The sequence below is a fragment of the Chelonia mydas genome, chromosome 11, assembly GCF_015237465.2.
Source record: "Chelonia mydas isolate rCheMyd1 chromosome 11, rCheMyd1.pri.v2, whole genome shotgun sequence".
Classification (NCBI taxonomy): Eukaryota; Metazoa; Chordata; order Testudines; family Cheloniidae; genus Chelonia; species Chelonia mydas.
This window is the reverse complement of record NC_051251.2, coordinates 41131610-41157152: the sequence shown is the minus strand read 5'-3', so window position 1 is coordinate 41157152 and position 25543 is coordinate 41131610. Positions and strand designations below refer to the sequence as shown.

The 25543-nt window shown below is 40.2% G+C and overlaps 1 pseudogene; it reads left to right on the top strand.

Moving 5' to 3' along the window:
• Positions 1-25543, top strand: part of LOC122462431 — a 213028-nt pseudogene that overhangs the window by 30924 nt on the left and 156561 nt on the right.

Sequence of the window (25543 nt, the reverse complement as noted above, 5' to 3'; positions counted from 1 at the left end):
TCCCCAAATTTTATTTTTGAAGATATTTTTTCTGGCACCTTAGGAATAATTAACTACAAGGCTTTCCTGAGAGCACACACAGCCTGGAGTTTCTTCTTCTTATTTTGGAATAGGTGTGCAGGTACAGTTACTCATGGAGATAGATATTCAGGATCTGATCTTTTGTCTGTTTCCCTCGATTTTGATACAACAGCAGTGGAGCGAGAGAGACTTTTTTTTCTATTTTTTTTTTTTTTAAAAAAACGTAAACATACTTCTGGAACAAGTTGGTTGGGTTGGGCATCACAGGGCCAGGTATAGTACCAAACTTCAACTAAACATAATGTGGGCTCTATTACTCTTAAGGGGACTGTGTGGGTAAATGCACTGTCAACAAGATATATAACTTTTAACTAACTGCAGCAGTAGTGACAGAAAGTTTTACCCATCTGACTAATGTTTGAAATGACTTGATGGTTACAGTCCAATTCTTAATGCGTAGCCACATGACAAAAAATATTACAGTAGGTACCTTTCTTAGCATTAACAGAGGCATCAAGGGCTTAATGGGAGATTACTAATTTGAAGTAATCAATTAAAAAGATCCTGAGGGCTTACTGTTTTTAGATGTTCCAGGAAATCACCTTTCATGGCTTACTATTGTTGACATGTGCTTGCATTCAGCTCATTTTTCCATCAGAATGTGGTGATTTAACTTTCTCTAGTGTTAAATGTATGCAGAAATATATGCTACCAGGTGACCTATGAGTTCAGCTCCATCAGGGCTCTACTGTATGCACTTCTAGTAGGAAGAGGAAGTCTGAGACAGACAGTAGTGAGGGTGTTTGACAGTAAAGAGTGAGTAAGAGAACTTATACCTCTAGGTCTGAGACCTCTAGCCCCAGTAGTCTCAGTCAGGCATGATTTATTTAATACACATGCATATATCAATTGAATATCTTTTCCTACAATATAACCTCACTAATCCAATTTTACTGATATACACACTTTGTACACAGTGTGTAGATTAGTAGGGGAAAAAAGAGCTGTCTCTCCTTACTTCTTTATAAAGATTTAATAGCAGGGTACAGTAGTGGGATCTAATGTGACTAAAATTTGTTATTTAAGAAGATATATGGCAGTATAGTTACTCTTCTATTATGGAGTATTATACTTTTAAAAGGAAGCTAAAATTGTCAGAATACACAAGCAAAGTACATTGCGGTGCATTAATCTCCTTTTTATTGTATTTGTTCATTTACTGCACTAACCATAAACTGGTGGAAGACTAGGAAGAAATTTCTCCCATGGGTAGGTCTATAATAGTGTTTCTTGCATCATCTTTTGGAGCTTCTGGTACTGATCCAGGTTGGAGACCAGATATTAATTGGGTGGACCACTGGTCTGATCTAGTATAGAAGTTGCATTATTGTTACTTGCCAATTTTCAGCATTCAATCATTTGCAGTCTCTCTCAGTTACTAGTGCAAATTAGGTAGGTTCTACTGTAATTTCTACACATGCTTTACAGACAAGGTGTCTGATATTTTCTGTTTCTGCAGATGTGATATAATATTGACCCTGTCTCTTCGCTCAACCATGAATGGGGCACTTCTCAATCCTGCTATAACAGGAAAAAATGAAAGAACCAAGGACTTGGGACATTCTCTGGGAATTATGGCATATGTTTTCAGCTGTTCAGAACAATTGGACAGAAAGGTACTGTACTGATTAAAATCATATAGAAATCTTACAGCTCACTAGCAATTAATGAGCTACAAAACTGGGTGGTATTCCTGTAACCCACAAGAACCCAGCACTTGTAAATTACTGCTTTCTGAAAGACAAAGTACAAAGGAATCTGTCAACCTTTTCGTTCGAATATTTGGGGAAAAAAGAGTTTCTCAATCTGATTTGCCTTATTATTAAGAGGCCTGGATATATTCAGTAATGTAGCCTTGGAGCCAAATCCACAGCTCTACTCTATCCCCTTTTGGTGGCACAGAGGGGACAGAAAGATGGCTTAAACAGCCAGCTGGAGGTTCCCCAAGTATTAGGGAATCTCTGGTGAACATAGAGACAGCATAGCTGGCTCTGTACCACCTGCTTTTTGCCCATGGTCCCTGACATGAGCATGCAGGAGCATGTGCCCATCAGCAAAAGAGAAGGGTCTGACACGCTGTGGGATATCCACATTATGTTTAAATCACTAGTAAGTAGAAGGTTTCAGAGTAGCAGCCGTGTTAGTCTGTATTCGCAAAAAGAAAAGGAGTACTTGTGGCATCTTAGAGACTAACAAATTTCTTTGAGCATAAGCTTTTGTGAGCTACAGCTCACTTCATCAGATGCAGTCCACTGAATGCATCCGATGAAGTGAGCTGTAGCTCACGAAAGCTTACGCTCAAATAAATTTGTTAGTCTCTAAGGTGCCACAAGTACTCCTTTTCTTTTAGTAAATAGAAGGTTTTTTCCACAATCGAGGATTTGTGTAGTCTTCGAGTAGGTGCTTTGCATTGTGCAGAAATGTTTGATTTCTAGCTTGGATAAATCCTGATTTTATCTAAAATAATTTTCAAATTACTGTTGGGATGAGGACTGTGAGCCATAAATAAAGAAAAAGAAACCCACCCACTGCATTGAGCGAAATGCCCTCTTTGAGCACTTGGCCAAAGCCTTAGGCTTGGGGAGCTCTACCCCAAATATGCTGCCAGAGCAGTAGCTAAGGACAGCTGAGGCATGGGAAAACCTAAAGAACAGGGGCCAAATGCAGGGGAGATACAAGTTAGACTACCACTGTCCCCTCACTGACTTAGACCCTCTCACTTTCAGTTAGGCTCTCACTCTCAGATTTTATTTGACTGAATTGACTTAGGTCCCCTTTACTGGGGTGTAATGGAGTCTACAGTGGTGTAGTTTCTGTGCTGAGAAGCCAGAAGAGAGGAAAAGCTGCTTTAACTTGCATATGCCAAGGAACTAGAAGTTGCAAGTCACACCAATTTATACCCCCTTAGACATATGTAGACTCTGTGTAAGAGGGATCTAATGTCAGTGTAGTGGATTATGAATTAACGTTAGGGGGTTCAGTCTGACTCCTACCACTTTATGCGTGACCTCTGGTTTGACACCAAGCAGCGGAGCAGGAATGAGGAAATGCAAGTGAGAGGAGAGAGGGAGCACAAGAGAGAAAATATTTAGCTTTAGCAGAGAATAAAGTTTGATTTAAAGATCTTAGAAGAGAAATGAAGTGCTTGTGTGACAGCTGGAAGCCCCAGGACTGCTGGGAGCTGTAGTGCATTGATAAAAGGTTAGAAAGGAGTTTGTTGTTTATTTTGTTGGTGAAAACTCAGGGACAGATGATCAGCATAGCATGACAGCCAATGGAGCTCATATATATCTGCTGACGGTCTGGCCCTCATATTGAAGGTAAAAATGTATTAAAAACTTAAGGCTTTGTCCAGTCTAGTTCCAAGTGAAGACTCTCAAATAATTGTAAAAGGTACAATTAAATCAGGAAAGGACACTTTGTCTTGGTACATTTCATGATGAATGAGGATGTGTATAGTGTATACCTGGATTTGATAACTGAATTCCAGAAATTAATTGGCAAAAATTACAAATGTCCCTGTCTTGCATGTTGTCAGCATAAAGGTGATCACTCATCTGTTATCAGTAAGTAACTTGTACAAGTGGGATCACAGCGATATTAAGCAGCAGCAAAAGAACAGGTGGTAGGAAATGCCAAAGAAGAGCAGACCTTAGGTCAGTCTAGCGGGGCATTCTCCCTCCCACAGTGTCCTAGATCTGTAGAGGAAGGTTAAAAACTCCACATGCAGCATAGCACCTGTCCAGCGGTGGGATGCCATGTCAATGGGCAGTTGGTGGTGGTTGTGGAATCCCTTTCCAGCCCCCCAAGGCAGATAGTTTATGCACTGAAGCATGAGGATTGATATTCCTTCTGTGTTAACTAGTCCTTAATTGTGTCCTAACTAGTGTTACTGCAAATGTAGCAGGCAATTGTGCAATGAACTTCTGAGACTCTTCAGAGGAATGTAGACAATGCTAGAAAATTGCGATACGGCTATTGCACATGGTATACTGAAATCTGCTGGACAAGTGGAAAAATCACACGATAGGACAGGATAAGGTAAAGACAGTTGTACTGTGCATGAGTGTGATGGGGTATACCAACCCCACCCTGGACCTGCAGGGGTTAATGGGAGCCTGTGCGTGCATTCAGCCATGCCCTGCTACACCTAAGTGTCAATCCTGGAGGCAGAAGTTAGAAGGCCTGAAACTGGCTCAGTAAGGGAGGAGTAAGGAAAGAGAGGAGATTGCTGACTCTCTCTCTCAGTGAGAGAAGCCTGGCTGGAGTCAGGGATCTGAGTGGGACTGCTGGCAGATAGAGCCTCTGAAGGCCACAGGGAGCCCACAGCAGTTGGGCAGGAGCTGCAGAAAGCGCATCCACCCAGGATTCTGCATGCCAATGAAGGGGTCTGCAGGGACCAGGAAAACTGCTGAGTCAGGGACTGTCTTGCAAGGGGAGCGGAGACAACTCTCTTTCAGTGGAATCGGCTGGCTAGCAGAAAGTGCTGAGAAGCTCTGCAGTGAGCCTGTGCTAGGGGCTTAGCAGGAATGGAATTGATATAGTGGGAGCCTAGAAAAAGGCTGAGGTAAAGGGCAAAGTAGAAAGTGGCCCATGGAGGCAGCAAGGGGTCTGGGTAGTCAGACCTTGACTGCCTATCCAAGGGTCCCTGGACTGGAACCCAGTGAAGAGGAAGGACCTGGGTTCCTCTCCCCTACCGAGGAAATTGGAGTGCCCTTCCCCCCCTCCCCCACTCACGAGGTAAGGGCTATTGAAACATCTGATACTAGAGGTAAGGACTAATGAGTCTGGTCTCAGACCGGGGGTCCAATGTGAAGTTGAAGGGACTATTGGTTTACACTGATAAGCGCAGGGCTATAGTGACCCAGCTGGAGGGCCGAGATGCAAGAAGCAGATCACCACAGGGCTGGGATAGTGCTGTCAGCAAGGGTGCTAAAGGAGAACAGCCTGCTATGCCATACCCAGCCACCTGGGGGTGTGCCAGCTGGTGAGTCACACGTTTGCAGTAAGTCTAAAGGATACAGAGCACTGACCTGTATAAACCAGAAAAATTCAGAGACCAAAGTGAGAGCTACACTCATCATTGACCCTGATGAGAACAGTTTCAGTTCTTTGATTTTAATATGAATTCAGATTGAATTTAGTGGAGTGGATTGTTGAGAGAGAGGGGAAGTGTGTTTTTGGATGCAGTCTTATCCTCGCTTGCTGATTTTCCTCACATAATTAATTCATTCAGAAATAGTCTGATTGACTAATGGTATATCCTTAATTTTTATAGCCACTATTGCTGAGGAGATTAGGTATGTTGTATGATTGTAAGCAAGAAGTTGTACTGCTGTAGAATCTAATTCATTGCTATGATGTGTGTCTTCTTTTTTACTGGATTTGATCTAAATCATCATTAGAACTGCCATGATACATGGCTGTAGACATTACCTTATTTTACTAACCATCTTGATTTAAACTAATACTTCAAAAATAGAATAAAATGACCCTCTTGTTAGGCTGTTTCATCTTCTTTCTTTTCCTAGAGACTATAAGAAATTACCCCCTTAATGCCAAATGATAGGCATATTTGCCAATTCACTAAATAAAATGGCAGTTATGGCTTAAACCATAAGTGTGCGGTGGTAGATAAAAATGTGGGTGAGGGTTTTGATAGTGAAGGTCTTTTAGCACTAGGAATATGTAAGAGAGATTCGAAATGGAAGAGAAGCCCAAAGATTGTGCACTAGCATGTCATGTGGATCGTACAATATGGTTCCTCCAGTACACGCTTACTGTCTTGATTGCAGTGTTGATACAGGCATCGGCTCATAATGTGTTTGAGGCAGCCAGAGATGTCAAAGAATACAATTTTAGACTGTTTCTGTGTTAAAGTGCATGTGCTCAGGAGAATGGGTTTACCCTCGTATCAAAGACATAAGCTTGACACCTTGAAAAGATGCCTGGAATATCTGGGTAGACAATACGCTGACCTGCAAAAATTAAAAATCTGTTCATTTGGACCTGTTCTTGCTCTTGCTATTTGTGGGCCAGATTATGTCATGTTGTTCCACTGATGCACAAAGGGAGGGTGCAAGGAGCCCCCTTGTTGCACTCCTGTGCCCCAGTGGGTATAATTGCCATTCTTCTCCATTGTTCTCCAGTGCAGAGACTGCTGATGTTGTGCACCCCCGCCGGCAGAAGACACCCCGAAAGAGAGAAGATGGAAGCAGCACCACGGTCCAACTGTCTTCCCTATGCAGCAGGCAGCACAACTGGCTGGAAGCATGTGGGATTATGCTGTACCCCCTGAAGAAATATACTGATCGGTGCACCCTGCATGCCCACTGAAAATCTCTTTGGGAATTTCTGCCTCCTGGAGAAATCACTTCATGGGGCAGTGCATTTCCAATGTGAGACTGCGCCTGAAAAGGTACAGTTGAGAGCTCTGTTTTTGCAAAAGATCAGAGGGCCTGAACTGTGCTAGCAGGTGATACACTTCTGACCTATGAGCTCCTCACAGCTAATACACAATGTCTCGTGGAACTGCTCCTTTTGTACCAATCTCAAAATGTACAGTGTGCTGTCAGGAACAGATTTAGCCATCACTTTAGCACTTGCTCCATATAAATATATCTATTCAATTTAATGAAATAAACTGGACCCATGAGTGAACCAAACCTACCTCCTGTATTTAAAATATATTACTCTGTTCTATCTTAGTATTCTAGGGCCAGATCTCACCACCTATACTTTTCTCCCCCCCATTAGTCAATTGCAAATATCTACAAAGGTTTATGCCAGACTGGAGTGTGGGGTTGCTTTGATAAATACAGTTCTGTGGAGTTGCTGTCTGTGGTAGCTGTTCAAGTTAAAACCACCCAGGACACTATTTGGCACAAGAAAAAAAAGTGGACGCAGAAACAAGGTAATTTTGCAAGTTTAATTATGTGCCATACTATGGCACAACAACCTCTTTCTTAAGGTTTAATGTTTTAGGTGAATCCATTGAACTGGAAACAAGAGTGGGGATCTTCCTAACACTTAATCTGGAATATGCAGAAAGAGCAGAATTTCTAGAAAATCTAAAGTTCTTTTTCAGTAAATATAAATTCTAAGATTTTTTTTCTCTTTGCAAATTAATGACCCAGTATTATCAGTATTTAGGTAAAGCTCATACCAACAGGAACCCCACCTCCTAATGGAGCTAAGAAGATTGAGAAAATAGCATCAAATCAGTTTAACCATAAGACCTTAACATGAGTCCTTATTTACAGTAGTGCACTTCTCCATCAGAAGATAGAGATTTTTGAAAACTGTGCAGGGGCTAATGCCAAGATTCTAACTTTCTTGGAATATAAAGAAGGGAAGAAAATATTTTTAATTTCCACTTTTTAAAGCTCATTCTATAAGCTTGATCCTCCCCGTTAGCTATCTCAGGTATTCAGATTGCCTAATAAATCTCCTGGAAAATGTATTCCAACAGTACTTTCTTCCTTGTTTGTTCCTGAAGAAACCTCTTCTTGTTAAAGACTAAAGTGATAAATTATATCTATAACTACTAGATCTAGATAGGTATGCCTATTTAAGATGACAGAGAAAAAATAAATTCTCAGAGAATTATTAAGGATAAATATAATTATTATTATTATTTTTTGTCTGAAAGTTTCAAGGGATGCTCACTCTCAGAAGTTCCCATCTCAGTCTGTGTTTGATTTCTCCCTCTTCATCTCTTGTATTATTCTACAGAAGTGTATATGTTTGTTTTCTTTTTGAAAATTGACTTGGCGTCAAATTTGTCTCTTGTGCTTATAAAATTCTGAGGTAGTCGTTTAAGGCAAGAATATTTTGATTGATCGACAAACTTCTAGAGAGTTTTTTGTTTTCTTTTTGCTGCTTAATCCTGTCTTTTTTCATTAACAGTTTTTAGCTATATATATATTTTTAAAAGAGCTGAAATATTCTAGTAAAAGATTATTTAAAAACATCCATATTGTCAGTATGAAATTTTGTTAATGAGGGTGGCAGGGTAGTGAACCATTGGTAGTATTTTTGATTGATTTATGACTTCAAAACACTGAAGCTAATTATATCAGTATCAGGAATGTAGTTTGTAACCTGTGATGACCTGTATAATCACCTTTCACATGTTAATGCATTCTGCCTATCTGACAGATCTTGTGCAATGGTGATTCCAGACTTCGAACATATATGTGAAATAATGTCGATGACAGGGATTTGTGGATGCCAGGATGCATGCCAGAAAATCTGTCTCTGCACACACACTTGTGAGCTACTCTCCAAATGGGTGATGGAGGATAAGTCTAAACTTTCTGGTAATGCTGTCATTAAGGAAGTATATTGAAACAGTTGGTGCGTAGGGCATTACCTGTTAGTAATGGACTATAGAGGATTTTCCACATATCCAGTACCAGGAGTGTGTGAAGTCCTCTTGGCATTGTACTTAAATACCAGCAGCAGTAGGAGAGAAAGCAGACAATCATTATTGTATACTATTGCATGAGCTCAGGTCTGGATTCTCTCATTGCAGTGCATTCAGAGAGAAGTGGAAAGGAACTTACTGTAAGACCTGTCCTTTAGTGAAAGGATAGGGTGGGGTGCATAATTACATAGGTTTACCGGGAGCAACACATGGCACCACTTCTCCCACCCCTTCTCCCTACCAGCCTCTCTGTTTCTCCATCTCTGTCCCTTTTTCTTTACCCTCTCTCAATCGTCACAAGTTTGGTGCATTTAAATTGTGCCATACTGGCCTCTGACATAGTACAGAGATAAGACGTGACACAAAGGGTCAGCTGTGTCTATCTCCTTGCATGAGTGGATCTCCTAGGCTTCATGGTACTGTTATGCTGGAGTGGGGAGTAGCTGCAAAGAGAGAGAATCTGGTCAGTTTGGCTGTGCCATACAAAATATTCAGATCTCTGTAGGACACAGTGTCAAACTCTGTCAGGCCATTTTTGGTGCAATCCTGGTGGAGGATTCCTTGCACAGAGAGTAGAGGCCAAATTCAGACGTGTAATCAGATGCGTCTCCTCTGAAGTCACTGGAGTGGTGCTTGTTTACCGCAGGTTTGAATTTGGCTCTATGGCTATAAGGTATCGGCAGTGTGATTTATTATTTATTTCCTGATTCCTGGCTTTGGGTTGGCCTGTTGGGCTCTTCTTCCTTTTTTTCCTCCCCAAAGCGTCCAACCCCCTTACTCCACCAAATCCAAGTAACAGAAGAGTTAGTTTCCTTGCTCAGTGGACTGGGAGAGTTTACAAGGTAGAGTTTCTAATGCACGTAGAGTTGTTTAATGATTGGGTGAGAGCAGCAACTTGGACAAGTTTAATCATAAGTGTTTATTCCCTTTCAACAGAGTATATCCCTTTAATAACAAATGCATGTAAATATTGAGATGATACCATTTGACAAGATAGTCGGATATGTTTCATTTTATTAATACATTAGTCATATTATCGTGCTCAGAGTAATATGTGAATACCAGATACATGTAAGATTAGCATAATCTTTTCAGTCAACATTTGTTCTCTGCGGTTTTTGATTACATTATTTTAATTAAGCAATAAAATACGACAGGCGCTGGATTTCAAGGTGAGTATAAAACTTCAGTTGGTATTATAAAACATGAGGCTGAAGGCTAAGTGACTTTAACCATTCAAAATGTGCATTAGTAATCACCTTGAAATGCACTGGCTGGAATGCCCTCTGCCATTCTTAAATGGAATTTATACCTTACGTTAAAGAAACAGACGTGTGCATTTACTGGTTGTTGTAGTCATGGACAGGTCTTCATTGACAGCCAGAAAGCTCCAGTTATGTTCAAAAGTCATTGTCTATTGCCCAGAAATAGGTTTGATTATGACAACACAGTGCAACTTTCAAATATATTCAGGTCACAACTGTCCAGAAAGGAAACTGACTGCTTCTGTCCTCTGTGGAGTCACATAATTAGGCACAAAAGGATGAGATTTTGTATTGGTAAATTTCAGTAAAACTTTGATTTTACTGTATACACTCAAGCTAATGAAAAAATGTTTGTCTATAATAATTGAAATTTACAGATAGATGCTGCTTGAGAACTTATTAGAGTTTATATTTTGACATGTGATATTGACAATTTGTGTTTTGATGATTATGTGCTTTAACTTTTTGAATCTTAGCATCAACTGTCATGAAATGACTGAATGACCAGCCCTCCAGTTGTCTATAATTTCAGGCCATTGTGAAAATTTAAATTGATAAAAATTGGAAAAAAATGCTTAAAACCCATAATGTTGTGAAAATTTAAATAATTAAAAATGAAAAAACTTTAAAATCGATGTAACCTGTCAAAATTATAATAAAAGTCGAATTCTGTCAAGCCTACACATAATGGAGTGGGTGTCATATTTTAGGAATAATTAAAGTAAATCGGTGTATAGATCCCAAAGAGAAATAATGTCTAAATAATAGGCTCCAAGGAAGGGAAGTTAAAATGTTGGTGTATTTGTATCTGGTCACTAGAAAAACAACAGGCATGTCTTGATTTGAGTATGTCTTCATAGTATTTTGTGGCTGATTGCATAGTTCTTGGTATGTTAAGTGCCAAAATGCTTGTAATAACAAATGTGTTCTTATTTTAAACAATTATTTAAGTTTATTTAGTCAATTTTAGTTTAATTGCAAAATCAGGGGATTATTTGATACAGCTTGGTTTCTAATTTTTTAGGATCATTATGACTAGTGTCTCAGGCTGGATAACTGAAACAAGAGGACCGAAGCAGACCTGAAGGTTAGTGGAATTGTGCTACTATGAGATTATTCAGTGGAGATTTTAATTAGAGAAAAACTGTCATAAAATGTCTTGCTCTGTGTATCTTCCAGTTTCCGGACTTATCCAAAGACCTCCTAGCTCCCCAGAGTTTAACAAAGCTTCCCAGAGTTTAACTTTCTTACTATTTTTGGTTGAAAGTATATTCCTGTAAACATTTATTTTACTGCATGTAAAATAATTCCCAAAAGTTCATAATTGCATAGGATTACTTAGACCAGCAATAAACACCCATAAATTTGCTGATTCTCCTCTACCTGTTGTGTCTGTAATCCTGGTGGCAGGTAATGTTTGGTGAGTGGGAAGTGAATCCCACCATCCTCTGATACATAGGTTATCTTTGAGAGCATCCCCCTTCCTCATTCCACTGTGATGATCTAGCCTAGGGCAGGCAGGCAGACCACTCTCCCCTCTGATGAACAGAGATACTTCAGGGAACATGAGTGGTTTCCTATTCTGAACCTCAGTAAATTTTGGTTTTGATTCTATTTAGGGAAGAGGCAAAAGAAAAAGTTCAGTTTTGTTGCTCTGCCCATCTTTCCTTTAAACTGTTTTAGAGAAATCATCCAGATGACTAGCTGAACAATTGGAACTTTCAGAATGGTACACTGAAAGATTGATTGTTAACCAGAAATTCCTTGTAGGTTCAACATAAATCTAAAATGTTAAGAGGTTTACTTGGCCCTTTATCAGGAAATTGTGGTATCACAGTTTTTATAGTTTACAATACATTGGGCAAGGTGTGCTGTATGCACCAGAGAGGGCCCTGAACTGTACCCCTTTAAGGGGTAGGGAGAATGTCATATTGGAATTCTCAGATCCAAACCCATACTGGATCCAAAACTAGAAAGGCGCATTGACAGGATCCAGTTTGGCTATGACTCGAAATGATGGAAATCTCACATGAATCACTGATGTCATAAATTTTACACCATTTGGAGGCAAATGTAGAGCATGGTTTGCAAAATTCAAGAGCCACAGAACATAACCCTAGTTTAAACCTAATCTAGATTTCATCTGAACAGTGCCTCCTCAATCTCTTGTAGTGGTGTGTGTGTGAATGTGGATTGAATATCTGTACAAGTCCAAAGGTAATATCACACCATGGAACAGACATTCATGCATTTTTTCTAAGACAAGATATTGAAGAGAACAATAAGACATGAAAGCATTGGCTTTTACACACCATTTTCTCATTCACAAAATTAAGTAATTACATTCTGGGAAAAATGCACTGACATTGAGTATACAGTATCCAGTCCATGTCACTACAGGTAGCAGCTTGAGTTTAACTAGCCATATGGATTGTAATTGTCTAAGTATGATTAATTCATAATGTTTGTTAATTTTATGCCTCATATTATGGTTTGTTGTTGTTTCATTTAATTATAGTGTCAGTCTTTTTGGGGGTTTTGAGAGCCTTCAGGGATTTTAATCTTTCTAAGATAGTAACTAATGATATCCCTATATTCCTGGATCTCTCAATGACTTGTTCCCATTGCTGGAAGTTCCATGGAAAAGGGATCTGAGGTTGGAACAGATGGTGCATCCGTCCATTGCAGAACTCCGTTTGCAGCCTGAGGAAAACTTTATACTGAAGGTGGAAATAATGGCTTTCTGCTTAGCTTATTGTAAATTCTAAATGGGGTGATTGAAGGCTATAATGATTACTGTTGTTTGATGCCTGGAGGTTTCAACATCTGGCTAATGCCTTTGCTTGCTGCAGCAATAAGCAAAGGCAGTACAGTGCTTTCTGTTTCTTTGTTTTAAATAGATTATATGTTCTGTTGATTTATATAGTAGGAAATTTAATTTTAGTTTAACTGATTTGCTCAATAATAACATGGCACATATTACAGTACCGTCCATTTCAGCTCTGGTCTTCCTCCTTTAGTGACCTGGATTTTATTACATGTTAGCTTAAGTTTTAATTAATTTGTTAAGCCCTTTGAAGCCCCCATTAGACACAAATCCAAGTGACAAATGCAAGTTAAATTTAGCAAAAGTGGCTTTTGTCCTCCGGCAAGGTTCAAGAATAAATGAGTAGGGAGGCTGACATAGCTGAAGACTGGGATCTTGTCAGTGACAGAATGTTCATTAGCCTACCCTTGTTGCACCTGCCCTATGTGTGGATGACATACTCATGTCACCAATATGACTGGTCTATACTATCCTATTATCTCATTTGAAAAAGAACATTCTCATGTGCTCTCACTAGAGAACAATAAAATTATTTATTTGTCCCTATTTATGCTGTTTCTTTCCTTTTTTGCAAGTCGCTCAAACTAGACAATGAAAACAGATTGATGGGGTTCATTTCAGAACATAGGTGCACTGTCATACGCTGCTGACCCACTTGTTCAGCTGCCTGGCATGTTCTCTTAGCGTGGCATTGCCAGAGCACTACTGACGTTAGACATTCACTCAGCACTCCCACCCTACTCAGCAAAGAACTGAATCTCAGGCTTAACATTAGGCATGTGCTTATGCCCCCTGGCTTTAGTGTGACGAAGCATGTACTAAATGCTATGCTGAAGTGTGGCCAGATCACCTAATCTAAAATACAATAAGAAAAATATTTGAGCAGGATTCTTTCTTTTAAATGTCTGCTGTTTTTTGTCTTTGGTGACTCCAGGTCCAGCAATTAAGTCTAGACGGGTCAATTTCATTCTAGACTGTCACCTGTTCAGGTCAAGGACTACCTCTGCTTACATGACTGCAAAATGCCTGTACTGTTTGTCATACAAATAATGGGGCCAAACCTTGTAGTGCGTACTTTTTTATTCAATCCTTACTCAGGCGAACTCCTAAATAAATAAAGATGCCAGGATTTGGCACATCACTAATGATATTTTATAGGTGGTATCCCTTTATGTCTCAAACATTTAGTGTAATGTTTGGCGTGAGAGAAAATGCATGAAATACTGTCTATTCATAGTGGGTTTTGTAATTATTTTGTTTTTTAATTAATGTTAAAGTTTGGGCCTAAAACTAGGTGTCTGTTTCCCTTCAATTTATGGAGCTTTATTATTTCAAAACTGTCATGTTAAATCTCCAGTTTAAACATGTATTTGTTTTATTTACAAGGAAATCCTGAGGAGGATGGGTGAGGCAGGTACAGACATGAATTTACATACATAGAAATAAATATGAGAACAGAAATCTTCCTAATGTTATTGGATTAAATATTTCTCATTCTTCTGCTCCTGCTAGATCACATTGACAATGTGTTTCTAATTAACCGTAAACCCAGGGTGTCCAATCTGTAGCCCTCAGGGCTTTCAATTGTGACCTAAAGGACAACAGTATGGAGAAAAAAAATAGTATTTGACTTCAGTGGAGCTATGCTGATTTATGGAAGCTGGGGGTCTGTCAGGATAATGCCCTCTTTGAGGAGTGGTTTGGGGTGGAATCCATCTTGCAGAATACACCGAGCTCTGTTGGGTGGTGATAGCTGGATTGTAACTGTTTGGTCACACTTTGTATTGGATGGGTGGTTCTCTTCCCCTACCTTTCCCACCGTCATTCTGGGTTTCTCCCTTAGAAGTACTGAAATTGACATTTGTTGCAGCAAGTTTTGCCTTGACATATATGTCACTGTTCAGGGCAACTGAATGCAGGGGCGTGCACAGGAATTTAAATGTAAATACTTTTGACGGAGCACATTAAACACACACAAATGAAAGGTGCACGTGGCCCCCCGTGCCCCATTTCTTGGGACACCCCCCAGCGAGAAGGCAGCGGCCCTCTCTCCATGTCCCTGCAGCCCGGGCAGGGAGGAAACAGCAGGATGGCTGGCTGCCAGCTCGTCCTCCTCCCACCCCTACAGCTGCAGCCTGCTGCTTCTCCTTCTCTGCTGCTGGAGTCCCAGGGCTGCTGCCTGCTTTGTTGACCCCCACTGAGGTGAGTCAGGGGCTGGAGGCAGAGGCAACGTCTCTGCCTCCCAGAGGCAACGCCTGGGACTCCAGCAGGAGGGAAGAGAAGCAGCAGGCTGCAGCTACAGGGGTGGAGAGAGGAGGAGCTCAGCTGGCACCCTGCCACCCTGCTTCCTCCATCCCAATGCTGCAGGAACACATGGAGATTTGTGCACCCGCTTGTCCCCCCCTTGTGCACGCCTCTGATTGCACTTCTGTTTTCCCCCTCGTGGTCCACCAAGGGCATCCACTCTAGACTCCCGACTGCTCAGCCATCCCTCTCTTGGGCAGAGACCTGCTTCTCATTTCCTTCTGACCAGGGTATTTCCGGGCTGCACAATTCTCTGCCTACACTGTGAATTCTCCAGCAAGTAACTGCCCAAGCAGGCCTGCTGTACATTCTGTTCAGAGGCTATAAACAGGGTAATTGCCCATTGGTGCAAGTTACCACCCAGCCCCTTTCTAAGCAGGCACGTTCATTGTTAAGGTGAAAACACTGCCGAGAAAACATTAAAACAATACATGAGGCTATACACATGATAATCAGCTTACCAGTGATCACCCCAACTCCAACAAGGGGTCTGGCAAGTGTAGTCAATTATTTTAGTATATTATTGTGTGATGTTATGATGAATCAATGTTATATTACATATATTCATTGTATGTTAATTAGAATGAATTTGTAGGATTATAAAAGTATAAGATTGAGTATTTAGAGGAACCAAGTATTAGACTTGAGTAAGACAAGCTGAAATGCAAAAACCTATAGGTTGAGGCCTGCAAGACTTTAGCTTAGCTATCTTAGACCTTGGAGACAAGAAATGATGATTTAAGCCAATGACTCAGAAATAACCCAATGCCGTAAGATTACAGGAAAAGAAGCACCAAGTGGTAATATTGTGCAAAATTACCCAAAATTAATATTAGATCATAAAAATACTGTAAAGGAGGATCTGTCTTAGACATGTGTCTCAACTATGGGACACAGGTTGTGCGTCAATGCTAATGAGAACAAAGGGAACTTACATAGCCTATAGAAAATTGGGATCCCTTAAGTTTCCAGGGGACACAGACCAATAAAAGAAAAGAGGTTGAACTTTTATAGAGATGTGCAGAATGTAGGTATATACAAAATTACACGATAAAAAGGGGATGCCCAGAACGGGAAAATTGAGCTCCCTATGGGAGACTCCAGCAGGAACCATCCCTCTGCTGATGATCAAGCCATGAGAGACCCGTCAGACCCTAATACTGTTGTTAAGGATGTGAGTATAACTATATTTGTAACTTGTGCATAGGTCTGTATAGCGTTTCTATATGATAGGGTAATAATAACTTTAATTGTAACTTTAATAAAACTTGTAAAGTAGACTAGACTATTTACTGGTGAATGTCTGTGTGGTCACTACCTTTGGTCTTTGTGTTCCTAGAGACTCTAACTCTAGAGAAAGTAGCAGAGGTGACTTTCACTCTGTTAAGCTTGAAACTGTAGCCGTCCGAGCCGAACCCACAGTGGTGTAATACCACATTACAAAATTCACTTTAAATAAAATAAAAGACTACACAGGTGACCAGTCCTTCAAACCCCATCAAGGACTTTTCTGTGGTTGCAAGTTCATAACCGCCTTGGCTCGGAACGAGCACACTGTTCAATAGGAGAGTCACTTCTGACTGATGAAGAGTTCTGTGTACGCTTGAAAGCTGGTCTCTCTCACCACCAGAAGTTGGTCCAATAAAAGATATTACCTCGCCCACCTTATCAGTCACTTCTTTGTACAATCTGGGGCTCTGATCTTGTTCCCAGGTAACAGGTGATCAGCAGACAAAGGGTGAAGCTTCAAAAGACTGAGTTCTTGCATAACTGGAGGGCATACATTGTTTCAAATAGTCCTTTGATGCTCATAATACTTTCCAGGGTTTACATTAGTCATGTCTCTCTTCAGAGACTTTACATACACTCCCTCAATAATACATAAACAATTTCATTCTTAATACAATTAGCTCCTAAAATACTTAAACTTAATTCAATTAGGTTCGTCCAGGACATTGCAGGAAGTTGCCTTATCTGTCAGAGTATACGGTATTCCTCTGTAGGATCATAGGGAGGATAGCACAAAGAGTAGCAGTCAAAAGGGGAATTTCATATTCCCACCTGTCAATAAAATAAAAATGTCCTACCAATTCCATGATATAATTCTGCCAAATTAGGCGTCACTTTGACATCTAGCTATGTTGCTAGAGAAATCTCAGAATTACATCAAATATAAAATGATAAATAGTAGAGACTGTGTCGTAGGCAGTTCAGTGAGTTATGTAGCCTGTGGCATGACACATGGTATCACTGCTCCACTGTATCTGCACTGTGGGGTGATCACTGGTAAGATGATTATCCTGTGTGTAGGCTCTTTTATTGCTTTTAATGTTTTCTCTGTAGTGCTTTCACTTTAAGAATAAATGTGCTTGCTTTGAAAGAGCTGTGTGATAACTTATACCAATGAACAATTAGTGCTAGCTAATCAACCCCCTGTGTCTGCCCCCTTAACTTTGCTATCCGGTATCATGTGTTGACCACAGTGCTGCTAACATTTCAGATGATTCCATATCAGATGCAGTGAATCCAGGACAGCTGACAAGTTGGAACTGGTTAACTGAACAGCTCAGTGGGATGCAAAGTAACAAAAAGGAGACATATCAGAGGTGCTGATGGAGGGCAGCTGATGCTGGGGGTGAGATCAGAACAGCAGCCACTGTTACTGTGAGTGGCTAAACCAACTGATCATCCATTTGTAATACAGTTCTTTAAAACTGGACTGAAATGCAAAGCTTGGAATTATCCTGGTATCTCATGACCCAGCACCACACTGCCAGGTGGTGAGGGAATAAAGATATAAATAATGTATGGCGTGATTAGGGACTTATTAGGAGTTTGACACTTTTTTCCCTTTTGACTGCTTTCCTTTCCTCTTTCTGCACTTTGTGTCCCTCCATTGCCTCTCAAACCTTTTCTCTGATTTCTGACACACGAAAGGGCTTTTGGGCTTGATCCCTGTAATGTACATCAGCTATATGTTTTCAGAGCTCACTCTTATACCTGTATTGAGCTGTTCTGGACATGTAGGAGTAATTTCTAACTTAAAAGGGTTTTCTGAGTGATTTAAATGGTATTATGGCGAATAACCCATCTTGTGTTTAATGGATTTTCATTTGGACAAGGAACAGACATCTTTGAAGTGCATCTGCAGTAAGAGGTGTCTGTGGAAACATTAATCAGTTTCTGGAATGGCAGTTTCTATGTTCTTACTGTATGATTGTAGAGGGAATCTTTGTTCTGGTACATATGCAGATGAACACTCTGGGAACAAGTATGGAAGTTATGCTTGGCCTGGTCTTAGCAGGGGTCCCAAGGCCACCCACTATATGTGAGCATGTTTTATATGCTGTTGCTCACCATTTTTTGGCCACGGAAACAGGATCAGTAGTAAATAACAGCTTAATTCCTGTTTCTTTCTTCCCTGGTCCCTATCCCTGGTATGACCTGGTGGGGAGAGACACGAAAGTAGTATATATCTGGAACAACATGCCTACCCACTGGAAAGCCCATGCTTGAACCACCAGGAAGAGCCCCATTTCCCATATGGTTCATTGGAGGAGGTGGGAAGAGGGGGGGGAAGAAGAAACTTCTCCTGCCTGTGAGAGGAGGACAAGAACATTCTCTCCTTCCTCACACCCAGTTAGTTAGCAAGAGCTCTTGCCTCTGTCACAAGTAGCCACACAAAAACCTACAAAGATAAGACTCTGCCAAGTGATGGGGAGGAGAGGGACTTTTGTTGCTGTGAGACTGGTGAGTGATCATAAGGAGGAAAGAGAGAGACTGGGCCTGAGGGAAGAGACAGGTGGGTGACTATGGTGGTGAATCTCACTCTGTGTGTGTGTGTGTGTGTGTGTGTGTGTGTGTGTGTGTGTAGATTTTTTTCATTGCTGACATTTGTTAGGGATAATGTTTGAAATCTTGTCCTGATAGCATAATTCCTGTCAACTCTATCAGTCTCCAGAATAGTAAACTCTATGTAGTAATAGAGAAAAGAAGGAAAGGAAAATGGATCCCAGTGGTGTGTTGTTACTATGATTAGTTTTCTCATGTTGGCATCCAGCACTATTAGTGTGGCATAATGTGGGAGGAGGTTTATGGATGGAGAGTATCCTAGTTGCGCTTGACAAAGTTATAACAGCAGCAGAGCATGCCCCTCTAGGTTGGATATGCTTAATGAAGCAGAGAAATCTTCATGGACTATGAGACTAGTGTCCATGAGAGTGACTGTAGTTTGCTTTATGAGGCTGAGTGAGCTTTGTGGCAGATGAACAGGGAGATATGCTGTGGAAATGACAAAGTTCTGTTTCTAACTTACAATTGTGAAAAATCTATTATATTCATTTCAGAAAAATGTGCCTAATTTTTCTGAACATATTCAAATAGAGCTTCCAAAAATAGTCACGAAGATGGCTTTCCTTCCCTATGTACTCTCTGATAGAAACCTTGTGTTAAACAGAACAGGACCACTGTAATTTTAGTGGTTTGCTATAACTAGAACTATATTCTGCACATTGTAATAACAATATGGCGATATTTTGCTTACATAGCTTCCTTTCCTCGCCAAAGTGTTCAACAGAAAAAAAATCAACATAATAAAATACGACCCTCCTAAAATACAATTAGATACCCAAATGAGGAAAGCTCATCTTAAAAAAGAGGAGAAGGGGCATCCAGATCAAGTTATAGCTTAGATTAAGTTATTAACTGTAGAGTCAACAGTGATTCTAAACTTTGAAAATTAAATATATTCAGGAAACTATTGAAACAATTTGGATCTTTCATTTTACTTTACTATGGTCTAAGTGGAAATTTACTACACATAAGTTAACTATAAATGTGTTTCACTGTATTTTGAGACCCCAGGACTTTGCTGTAAATACAGTCGTGATGTGTCTTACTTCAAAGCCATAGCAAGCTTCATTGCTATGTCTTTCATTCCTTGAATTTATCACATACTTGAATTCCTTTTTGGTAGTCACTGCCATCAATCAAGAATGATGATAGAAATGTACATCCCTGCAAAGTGCAGAGAACTAGTATAATAAAGGCTGTGCAGTTACTACTGTGAGCAATTGCATGTATGTTGTGTACTGATTCTGAGTTAGGGATGGCTAAAGCTTTTGGGTTAATACCGCTCATATCTGGCACAGTTAAACAGATCTGAAGTTTCCCATAATTTGACAATGTTCAGCTCTTCCTGATGATCATGTCTCTAGGGTGGTTCACCACATTAAACTGTTGGGTGAGAGAATTCTTGTATCCTTCCCAAACTTTATCCTACCCCCACTGAAGAACACATTCAAGGAATAATTTTGTGAATGGAGGGGAAAATGAAATCCTGAATATTAGCTTGTTTCTTACAGTCCCCTAATTATCTAGTGATGCCGGTAAAATGTGCCAGCCAGTGTATCAAGTTTATCACTCATTGTCGTTAATTTTTATGTCACACAATTAGAAGAGCTGCTAGCTCTGAGACCCCCACAGTTGGGAATGGTGGAACAGGGAAAAATCAGGTAAACTACACATTTAGGTACCTCCCCAAAACACCTGTTCTGCCTGCTAATTGAGAAAAAACTATTAAAATCTGTTTCATGTGTTGGGCTCAGTCAGTGGCCACTGTCCTGTTCAAGCTCTGTAGTTGCTGAGGTTGCTCCCAAGTCAGAGAGAGGAAAAATGTAACTTCCCTGTGGCTGTGTTCTGTCTTTTAGATCTTAAAGATGTTGCAAAAGACCTATTCTAACATGAAGCTGAACCCATTCTGGAATGATATCAACCCTAAAGCTGTCACCACAGATGAACTTTTGGGGTGTCTTTATCCATCAAGAAGGGAATGGGAAGATGGTATTGCCAAGAAAATACGCAAAGGAAATTAGCCAAATTTAAGATTTACATTGTTTACATGGTTAGGGTAAATGGGAACTTAATTTCATTCTTCAATAACTGGAAGGCTTGTTTTTATCCACTGTGAGGGAACTTTCTGTCATAGCCTCTGATGCCCCCAAATGGACTGTGCTATATGAGATATTGACCCTATGTGGATTGAATCATTGAACACGGTAATGGTTGACACACAGGTTTGTGCGTATCAAATTACTAATAATCCTGTTCTGCGGAATGCAAACATATGTATCATAGTCTTTCAGAACACCTTTCCTTTAAATCAATGTTACAGACTATACAATGAAAGTGGTCTCAACAAGAGTTCATTTATGCATTTAATTCACTTACTGGGGAGAGATTAATATGTGTGTGTGTATATGTGCAAATATATGTATTTTGATTACGATGTAGAAAAGTAGACAGTAGTACAAAAGTACAAAACTTATGTAGTACAAAAGTAGTCTACATAAGTAGACCCTAAGAGCCAAATTCATGGTCGATCTCAAACTGGGTATTCTGCTCTCTCTAGATGCATGTTTGGTGTTTTCTGGAAGGTGTCTGTCACTTTAACAGAAGTAAAATATAGAGTAAAAGTGTAAAGGTTGTGGTTCAACCTGGAAAGAGGGTGGGACTGAAAGCTGAATTGTTCAGTATTTTTTGTATTATCTTAATTGATTAAAATATCACCTTTTGTTCACTACAGAGGCAGTCTTTCTTTATGATGGATACAGCAGCAGGAGAGCAAACTGTTGGAATTGAGATACTTTGTGAGGATCTGAAAGGAGATTTTTGCCCTAATTTTTCACAATAGTAGAAACTTCCTTTAAATCACATTTTCCTAACCAGCACCTAGAATAGCTCTTGTTGTTAGATTCTAAGGGTTCCATTGTGACTTTTAAGCCAGAGCTCGCAGTAGGAGATGTGTAGAGATGCACCGCTCCCAAGGAGCTCTTGGAGGAATTGTGCCTGAGGACAAATGTGATCATAGAAGTTAAAAATGGAACAGACCCATAAAAGATCATATAGTCCTTCTGTTTGCCAATGTAGGATTTCTCCCTCCCTTATACTCCTAGTCTTTTGTCCTTTCTAATTTTAAAAGTCTCAAGTGTTGGGGTTTCCAGCACTTCCCTTGGGAAACTTTTTACTCTTTTTTCCACTATTGGAGAGTACACAACAGCAACCACTATTGCACCTTTTACTATGGTGCCATCTGAATCCCCTTGGACTGGCTTCTGCCAGCGAGCTGGTGCAGAAGGAGAGGTGAGGAGCATAGCTCTTCCCCACCAAGATCTCTACTTCCACTAGACTTTCCTGTCGTCCACATACATTAGATGCTCAAGGAGTGGTATTTTGACTGTCCTCAGCCATCATCTGGCCATTAAGGAATGTCTCATTTTGTTAAGTGTACCAGCTGAAGTGTAATTAACCATCACCTAATGCTAAACTATATAATTTAGTGAGTTCAATTTGTGGTTAATTCAGAATATGTCGCCCTGATTTTCTGGGTGGTGATTATTCTCCCAACCAGCTAAATTGTCTTAAATGTTTTGGGGACATTTTTGTTTTCTATTTAAAGGCTGATGAAAATCCCCAAATGCATTATTGTTGCAGTGAATGATGATATTGCATCAATTTTGATTACTTTTGATATTTCAGTCTTACAACAGACTTCCAAAAGCTTCAATTATCAAATAATTTGTAACACCATTAGTGTAATTAGTTATTTAGCAGTTAGTGAATAGTCAGTTTATTCAAATCTGTAGTGTAGAACCCAATCCTGAAAAGAATAACTCACATGTTTAAGTTTAAGGATGACCCTGTGGACTTTGTATAAAGAATGTCTACAGATCTTTAATGAAAAACTCCAAGTTTACAAGATCCACAGGATAAGCCAATAGCCCTAAAATAAGTTAAGATGTGCCTGTAGCCTCTAAAGCATCATATGCAGTGCTTGCAGACTTTGTGATTTCTATGGATGTAGGATGATTCATATGATGAGCGCAAATAGGATTTGGCCCCGCAGTGAAAAGTGTGGAGTTTGCAAGATGTGCAAAACCTCAAATGTTGATTCATAATATTCGTGGGAAAAGAACTTTAAAATTGAAGACTCCTTAAGGATTACACTACTCCTGTGGGGATATTTACTAGTTTTCTTTGAGGATCAATGTATAAAACAAGTTAGAAGTCTTTAACCTAAGTAATTTTGGTTATTAGAAGACAAAATGTAGTTTAAAAATGTGGGTTTTTTTCATTTTTTGAAAATTGTTCTAAGATTGACAATGAAAAATAGCCCATTTGATTACCCTCAAACTTAAGAGAAAAAGGGATTTTTCTCTAGCCTGAGACTGGCAGAGAAAATTTAGACCAAAGAGCTTTGTTACGTAAGTTAGGGGGAAAGGGGAAAAAATCAAGGTTGGTAAGAGTGGAAAATGTCTTCCACTAGTTACAGTTTCCTTGGACCCATGATATGAGAAAGAACTGAAAAGTCATTCAGACGCTTGCGGTTCTTTCAATGTTTGTAGTACAGAATATCTATGGTGGAAAGGTCTACCTGTTAAACTGACAGTTGTTTGTGGTGATGTAGACGTGTTTGTCCCAGGACATGAAAGAGACCAGGTAGGTAAGGTAATACCTTCTATTGGACCAACTTCTATTGGTGGAAGATACAAGCCTCTGAGCTACCCAGAGCTCAAAGTGGCACCAGAACAACAGATGCAAAATCTGCAGACATTTCCACTACTACAGTGATCAATACCCCTCACAACATGCCTTTCAGGATTCATGGGTCCCACACATCCTTATTACAACATGTGGTGTACCTCATCCAGTGCACTAAATGCCTCACTAACAACTATGCAGCTTAAACTAAACAATCACCATAAAACACGATATCACTTGTGGGCAAGCATTTTTCACAAAGCGGTCATTCTTTATCTGATCTTTCAATACTCGTCCTCAAGGGAAGCCTGAACAACACCTTCCAAAGACGAGCCTGGGAACTTAAATTAATAACTCTGCTAGACACTGAAAACCATGAACTTAACAGGGACACTGGTTTTATGGCTCATTACAACAATTTGTAACACACCACACCACTGCCCTTAATTGCCCACTTCAAAACCTTTTTGTATATTGCTTCTGGTGCATGGGCAATGAGAAGAACAATCTTCTCCATATATTTGATTGCTTCTTCAACCCCGCTCTTCAAGCTGATACAGGAAGAAGATGGCGCCATAGCATGATACCTGATGCATGATCCCTCCCCAAACTTTGCACTGTTCAATGGTGCTCCCAACTGCCCCTAGTGGGGATAATAGCTAAATGCCACAATTTGGGCCTCTGTGTGTGTGGGTATTATGACGTTCTGGGGTGCAGTCCAGACTAGTGAGGGGCTGTCACCCTTGCCCTGCAACCTGGGGTGCCTCACAATGCTTTGCTGCTGTGGCTCCCACCTGGGTTGCTCACAAACACCCTGCCAGCATGCAGGTCACACCCAGAGTGTCTGTGTATAGCCACAGCCCTGGTCCAGCAATTATAACCCCAGCAGCCCATCAGCAAACACCAGCCACACACTGGCTTCTAGCAGCCACGGTTGCTATTTGCAGGGTGACCCCAACACACTCCAAGACTCAAATTCCCCCCACCACCCCGACCCCAAACGTGTTCTGCACTGTCCAGCCCTCTGTGTCCGGGTCACTTCAGATATTTTAGGGCCATTGCCCCTCTAAGGGGATCAATATAAAACAGTCTGTTACCCCCACAGTTCACAACACCAGATTAGTTTTGATTAAAGAATAAAACAAGTTTATTTAAATACAAGAAGATAGATTTTAAGTGAGTACTAGTATAAAGCATTAAAGTCAGAAATGGTTACAAGACAAATAAAGATAAAACACTAGTACTAAAACTTAACAAACTAGACTTGGTTCAAGGTGAAGTCCCTTACTCCATGTTTCCAGGAACATTGCTGACCAAATTCTGAGGCTAAGATCTGCTCCCAAAGTCCAACAGCTGTTTCTTTTGTTTTCTTAGGTGAAAAAGAGTGAGAGATGAACAGGAGGAGAGAACTTGGGGTGTTTTCTCCTCACTTTTGAAGTTGTCACCCTTTGAAATGCATTTTCCTGAGGTTTCAGAGTAGCAGCTGTGTTAGTCTGTATTCGCAAAAAGAAAAGGAATACTTGTGGCACCTTAGAGACTAACAAATTTATTTGAGCATAAGCTTTCGTGAGCTACAGCTCACTTCATCGGATGCATTCAGTGGAAAATACAGTGGGGAGATTTATATACATAGAGAACATGAAACAATGGGTGTTACCATACACACTGTAACGAGAGTGATCTCTTAAGGTGAACTGTTACCAGCAGGAGAGCGGGGAGGGGGGAAAGCCTTTTGTAGTGATAATCAAGGTGGGCCATTTCCAGCAGTTGACAAGAATGTTTGAGGAACCGTGGGGGCGGGGGGGAAATAAATATGGGGAAATAGTTTTACTTTGTGTAATGACCCATCCACTCCCAGTCTCTATTCAAGCCTAAGTTAATTGTATCCAGTTTGCAAATTAATTCCAATTCAGCAGTCTCTCGTTGGAGTCTGTTTCTGAAGTTTTTTTGTTGAAGAATTGCAACTTTTAGGTCTGTAATCGAGTGACCAAAGAGATTGAAGTGTTCTCCGATTGGTTTTTGAATGTTATAATTCTTGATGTCTGATTTGTGTCCGTTTATTCTTTTACGTAGAGACTGTCCAGTTTGACCAATGTACAT